A 6,854-nucleotide genomic window follows, 5' to 3' on the forward strand; every position below is an offset into this window, starting at 1 on the left:
CATTTTCACCACTCAAAAGGGCATTTTTGCCACTCAAAAGGGCACTAATTTTTTCTGTTATAGAGGAGAGCTGGACAGAGCTGTTATAGAGGAGAGCTGGACAGAGCTGTTATAGAGGAGAGCTGGACAGAGCTGTTATAGAGGAGAGCTGGACAGGGCCGTAGAAGAGCAACAACCCAGCAGCAGGACCGATATCTGCTCCTTTGTGTGAGGAGGAACAGGAGGAGCACTGCCAGAGTCCTACACAATGACCTCCAGCGGGCTACAGGTGTGCATGTTCCTGCCCAAACTGTCAGTAACAGACTCCATGAGGGTGGCACGAGGGCCCGACGTCCTCTAGTGGGACTTGTGCTCACAGCCCAGCACCGTGCAGTTTGATTGCTCGATTGGCATTTGCCAGAGAACACCTGCGCTGTGGCTCAGGAGGTAGAGTCGCCGCCTAATGATCACAAGGTTGGCAGATCGCCGGTTCGAGCCCCGGCTGGCCACATGTCGAACTGTCCTTGGGCAAGACACTGAACCCCAAAATTGCTCCCAGTGAGTGGGCCAGCGCCTTGCATGGCAGCTTGCCGCCATTGGTGTGTGAATGGGTGTGTGAATGGGTGAATGAGAGGCCGTTGTAAAGCGCTTTGGAGCAGCAAAAAAGGCGCTATGTAAGTGCAGTCCATTTACCATTTAGTGCTCACAGCCCAGCACCGTGCAGCTCCATTGGCATTTGCCAGAGAACACGAGAATCGGCAGGTTCGCCATTGGCGCCCCGTTCTCTTCACAGAAGAGAGCAGGTTCACACTGAGCACATGCGACAGACGTGACAGAGTCTGGAGACGCCGTGGCGAAGGTTATGCTGCCTGCAACATCATCCAGCATGACCGGTTTGGTGTGTCAGCGATGGTCTGGGGAGTTATGTCCTTGAAGTGTTTCCTTCATTTCTTTGAGCAGTGTATAATCGTGACGTTAGAATTATAAGGTTCTATCTCCATTTTTGTCAAAATTTAGTTTTTTTTACATAATCTGATCCATTAGGTGTTTATTAATGCCTGTGTGGTGTTATTTTTAAAATGTTGACATTTTTGAGTTAGTAATTAATAAAATACAAAGGTTCCATCTCACAAAACATAATGGAATGTAAAAAACGTTGACGCTCAATATCTCTGAACTGCCCTAAACGGAGATAGAACCTTCTCATTCTAAACTCACGTGATGCTTCATAAGAGGTAACCAAGTGAATGAGAAGGGTGTGTAGGCTACTGTTATTTTCATGAAATACATAAGGTCAAGTTTTGGTATTTAGGCTAATGTAAGTCCATTGTGCTTGACCGTAAATGATTGTTCTTTCTTTTTTTGTAGATCAGCTCCCGTCACCAATGAATGTGTCCTTCACCTGGACTGATGAGAAGTTCCATTACAATGGCGATCTGACATGGATAGCACCACAGAATCTGTCCGGGTGTAAATACAACGTAGCCTTGAAAGAGAAAGGTGAAACGGTGGGTTAAATTGTATACCAGTTGTAGCTAAATACCAGTGTCTTAGCATAATATTATATCAGTTTAATTTTTGACAATACAAATACTAATTTTGTTAGAATTATAAGGTTCTATCTCCATTTTTGTCAAAATTGAGTTTTTTTACATAATCTGATCCATTAGGTGTTTATTAATGCCTGTGTGGTGTTATTTTAAAAAATTTGTTTTTTTTGGGGTTAGTAATTAATAAAATACAAAGGTTCCATCTCACAGAACATAATGGAATGTAAAAACTTTGACGCTCAATATCTCTGAACTACCCTAAACGGAGATAGAACCTTATCATTCTAAGCTCACGAATAATCTTCATCAATCACCTTTAACTTAAACCAATACCAATTTATTACTTTTGTCCCAAATTCAATCTCCCCGAAAAAATATGTTTTACCAGACGGACCATATACGGACCGGGAACACATACAGTGCTAATCATTCTGTTAGCACCCAGCCGGGAGTGAGCTTCTCGGTCCAAACCTCCTGCAACGAGATGGAGAGTAAACCTGTAGTACTCAACATCACCTCCCCAATAGGTGTGTTCCCTCCCTCAGTCATCATAATGTTCTCCTAAAGGCCCTCAACACTGAAAGCAATGTGTGACATATTGTTTTCCCCTATGAAGTAGCCTATTATGAAATTAGCAGGTTATAGCAATGAACTGGCGTTCTTAGTGACGTGTTGTCTCTCCTGTGACAGAGCTGGTCAAAGACTTCCAGTGCTCTCTCTACTCCTCTAAGGCCATGAACTGCTCATGGCTCCCAGCCAATCAGCCTTCCGACCTCCAAGTCTACTACCGGTGGTGAGTGACTCCTTCCTGTTGATAGTTCATGGTTATTTTTAGAATGGAATTTAGAATTTAGAATTTTGGAATTTAGACTGTTAATATTAAACAAGCTAGAGATTGAGCCTTTTTTTGGGGCTGCTCAACTAACTGCAACTCACTGTTGATTATTTCCTTTTCTTTCCAGGATTGGTAGATCCCAAGTAGGACAATGTGACTTGTCCAATGGTAGTATGAGGACGCAATGTCACCTGACTGATGGATATGGGATCCTAGCCCATGATGTCTTCTTCCTGGTCAACGGTACACTCAGTGGCTCATCTGTACAGAATACTTTCCGGCAGATTCCTAGTAATCAAGGTACAGATCTAAGGCACCACAGAGGACATATGTTTTGAGTGTTTGAGTGTCTCTCCTTTTTGTCTTATCAATGAATGAATGGATGAATGAATGAATGGATGGATGAATGAATGAATGAATGAATCGTTTAATGTCTCCCTTTGTTGATCGTTCTTTGAAAAACAATCCTCCCCTCCTCCACTCATCTTGCAGTTAGACCCCCAACCCCCAGACTGAATGTTACAGAAGAGGGGGATTATCTCATACTGAGCTGGATGTCACCTGACGTTGGTCCAGCACGTTGCTGGAGTTACATCATCAACACCACGTGTACAGAGCCCTGGGTAAGCACTGCAAATATGAGTGTTGATTTTGAATCTTTAATACAGCCTATGTTGACAAAAATGTATTTTTTTCACAACCCTGGTTAGTGTGAATCGCAAACTCAATTCAGGAGATTCATTTTAATTAAAGAATTGAAAATGTATTTTCAATTAGGTATTTTTACAACTATTATTGTTATTATTATTGAGATTTTCTCCTTCAAATCAGCCCTTAAAACCCACCTGTTCACCAAGGCCTTTGGCCCCTAGTCACTGTTTCTGTTTTGCTTTGTTTGTTTTCTGTTTTGTCTGTCTGACCATTCCCCTTCTGTTTTTGAAGGCGCTATAGAAATCAAAGTTATTATTATTATTATTATTATTATTATTATTATTATTCCAGATTATAAATGCCATGGACAAAAAGGTGCACTCAGAAAAGAGGCGCTATGACCCACACTGTCAGCACAGACTCCGTCTTAAAGCCGTCTTTGAAAGCACATGTGGGAAAGGAGAGAGTCCCTGGGGTGAAGAGGAAATACATGGCACAGTTTCCACATTGGAGAATCCACATTGGTCCATGCTCGTAGCAGCTGTCATCATCCCTGTCATACTGGCCTTCTGTACCGTCATGGCGTTTGTTTGTTTTCTGAAGTAAGTAAACATGCATTGTTACATGTGTCTCCTTTTGAATTCTCCCCCAATAAATAGAGGGAAAAACATAATAATACTATTTACTTTGGATGCTGCATTGTTAGGTTATGTGGTTCCTATTTTGAATCATTGACCAGATTATAATTGTTATAATTTCCTGCCCAGATACAAGGACAGGATCCTTCCCAAAATCCCAGAGCCAACTAACCTCCTCAGGGACATGTTCAATAACAACATCAACGAGATGGTGAGAATACTGACCTCTGCTTTCCTGTCTTTGTTACTCAAGGCCAATGCACACGGCGTGCAATTTTGTCGCATGACAACATTCGATTCTCAATTCACACCACCGAAGTCGGACCAGGCAGGCTGATTACTATAGGCTCTACCAATATTGCTTGCCTTGCTTCCACAATTTTTTTACAAGATACAACTGGGCATATTGTGCCTACATGCTCGATTGTTATTATTATGTAATATAGGTGTCTTGTAATCCCATATGAGATGGGCCGTGTTGTTGACTTCGGTGGTGTGAATTGAGAATCGAATGTTGTCGTGCGACAATATCGCATCGCACGCCGTGTGCATTGTCTCATTCAAAACAATGGAATCGAATTCGGCGGTGCGACAAAATCGCACACGTGTGCATTGGCCGTAAGAGCAAAAATGCTTTCCCTCCTGCCTTTGTCCCCTGCTCCTATACCGTATGTGTGGACCCTTAGAGCAGACCTGGATTCAAGTAGTATAGTAGTATAGTATTCAAATATATATAGTACCCATTTGCCTCCAGACAAATATTCAGGCAAATATTTAAAATACTTTTGAACCCTGATCTGCCTTGTTGTGGACCTCTCCCTCATGACGTCGTCTGTCTGTTTCAGAGCCTGTATGTGCCCCCTATGGAAGAAGAGGGGAACTATCAGATCACCCTGGTGCAGGAGGACCCACTCCACATGCAGTACACCATCCTGGCACAGCCAGAGTCCTGAGAGACACATACTGGAGACGCAAGGACCACATTTCATTAAGCTGACCTCATCCTGTGTGTGTGTGTGTGTGTGTGTGTGTGTGTGTGTGTGTGTGTGTGTGTATGTGTGTGTGTGTGTGTGTTTTCAAGTTTCAAGTTGTTACATCACATTACACAAGTGTAAGAGAGTAGAATTCTTAGGCATTGCAGCACGAGGCAATAAGGCAAGATAAAAATGTGACAATAGTACAGGACATTGTCACAAAGTGACAAATAAGACAGGATGCAATTAGCGATACAAATAGTAAATAAAATAGATAGTTCAAGTAGTGGCTGTGAGCTTAAGGTTTAGGTAGTCCGTATACATGGGGTGTGCTTGGGGATGATAGTCAATTGTCTACAGTAGGCATGTTTATGAGCCTGAGCGCCTGGGGGAAGTAGCTGCTGGTTAGCCTCTGAGTTTTGGCCCTGAGGCTCCGGAAGAGGCTTCGTCTTTTGGACGGCATCAGTTCAAACAGACTGCGGTTGGGGGTGAATGAATGATGAATGAATGAATGAATGAATGAATGGTCTTTATTGTCATTGCTACAGTACAGGTACCAAACAACGAAATTTAGGAGGGGTGGCTCCCCTGGTGTTAGGAAAGGGGGAAAAAAACTTTAAAAAAAATCACAAGAAGGGAAGGAGCTGGTTTACATAAATAAAGGCTATGTACACTATCCACTATACTATACTGTACAGATAGACGACTAGGGTTGTCATATTGTGGCTGGGATCTTTGATGATCCTCCAGGCTTTGCTGACACACCGTTTGTTGTATATATCCTGGATGGAGGGAAGCTCACAGCCACTGATGTGTTCGGGTGTCTCCGCTTCTGTAGTGCTTTGCGATTGAGGGCAGTGCAGTTGCTGTGCCTCTGTAGAAGGTCCGCAGGGTCTTGGACCCCATGACAAACTTCGTGAAACGTGAAAAGAGGCGCTGCTGGGCCTTTTTCACCACCTGTTTGGTATGCTCGCTGTAGGAGATTTAGAGTGTGTTCTCACTAGAACATTAGGGTGTGTTCTCACTAGAACATTTGCGTCACTTGAAACAGAGTTTAGGATAAAGTTTGCTTTGCTCTGCGTCGTTTGGAGCTGTGAGAACGCGCATTCGAAGTCGGATGCTCCGCTTGAAAAGGGTGGTTTCGCTTCGGGTTAGAAACTACACATCCATCACTTTGCTTCGCTTCGCTTTTGGTGAGAACGCTGCTCGAGGCAGTCCATAGGAAAACAACAGCGCACGCGTGTTGATCTGGATAAGAGCGGAACAACAGGCAATTCAAAATGTTTCTGACCAATCAACTACCACGTCTGTTGCTTCGATTGCGTATGTTACTTTGTTTACATGAAGGGCTGTGAGAACGCAAATCAGAGAAATAATATGCAACAATGTTGCGAACTCATCCACTTGCTCCGGGTCTCTCGATTCGGACTTTCATGTGAGAACATGACCTTAAAGCTGCTGACCCTCTCTATGGCGGGACCTGTTGATGGAGATAGGGTCCTGTTCCCGACCTTTCTTCCTGAAGTCCACCACCAGCTCCTTGGTCTAGTCAGTGTTGACAGAGAGGTCGTTCTCCTGACTGTACTGAGCCAGGCAGTCGACCTCTCTCCCGTAGGCCGTCTCATCGCCGTCTGTGATCGGGCCAATCGCTGTTGTGTCGTCAGCGAATTTAATCACAGAGTTGGAGCCACGGTGTGTGTGTGCGTGTGTGTGCGTGTGTGTGCGTGTGCGTGTGTGTGTGTGTGTGTGTGTGTGTGTGCATGCAGGCATGTTGGTGTTGATGAGAAGGTCACACCCATGGATTTCCCTTCAACAGTCAAAGGCCACAGTCAAAGGCTGCATGATGCACATGCAAAGGTGCATGATGACACTCCCTACACACGCTCCCAGTCCAGTCCCGATAGGAGACCAGTGGAACTAAGGAGACATCACATCAAGTGCTGCCAGGCCCTTTGACTCAAGTTTCCGAGGGACAGGTTTTAGGAAAAACCAAGAAAATTCAACGTTTTTTACTTTTTATGAAATACGTCATCACGTCACCTAAACACATCATAATAGACTCCTGGTGCCCCCACGGTTGAAAAACGTCTCTCATGTTTGAGTGGCAAAAATGCCCTTTTGAGTGGCGAAAATGAGAGGACGTGCCCTATTGGTTCCCCTCCAATGGTCTAAACTTGACCATGTGCCCCCACAGTTGAAAAACGTTGCACTAAAGTGCCCTTTTGAG

Source organism: Nansenia antarctica, assembly GCF_963989245.1.
Source record: "Nansenia antarctica genome assembly, chromosome: 12".
Taxonomy (NCBI): Eukaryota; Metazoa; Chordata; class Actinopteri; order Argentiniformes; family Microstomatidae; genus Nansenia; species Nansenia antarctica.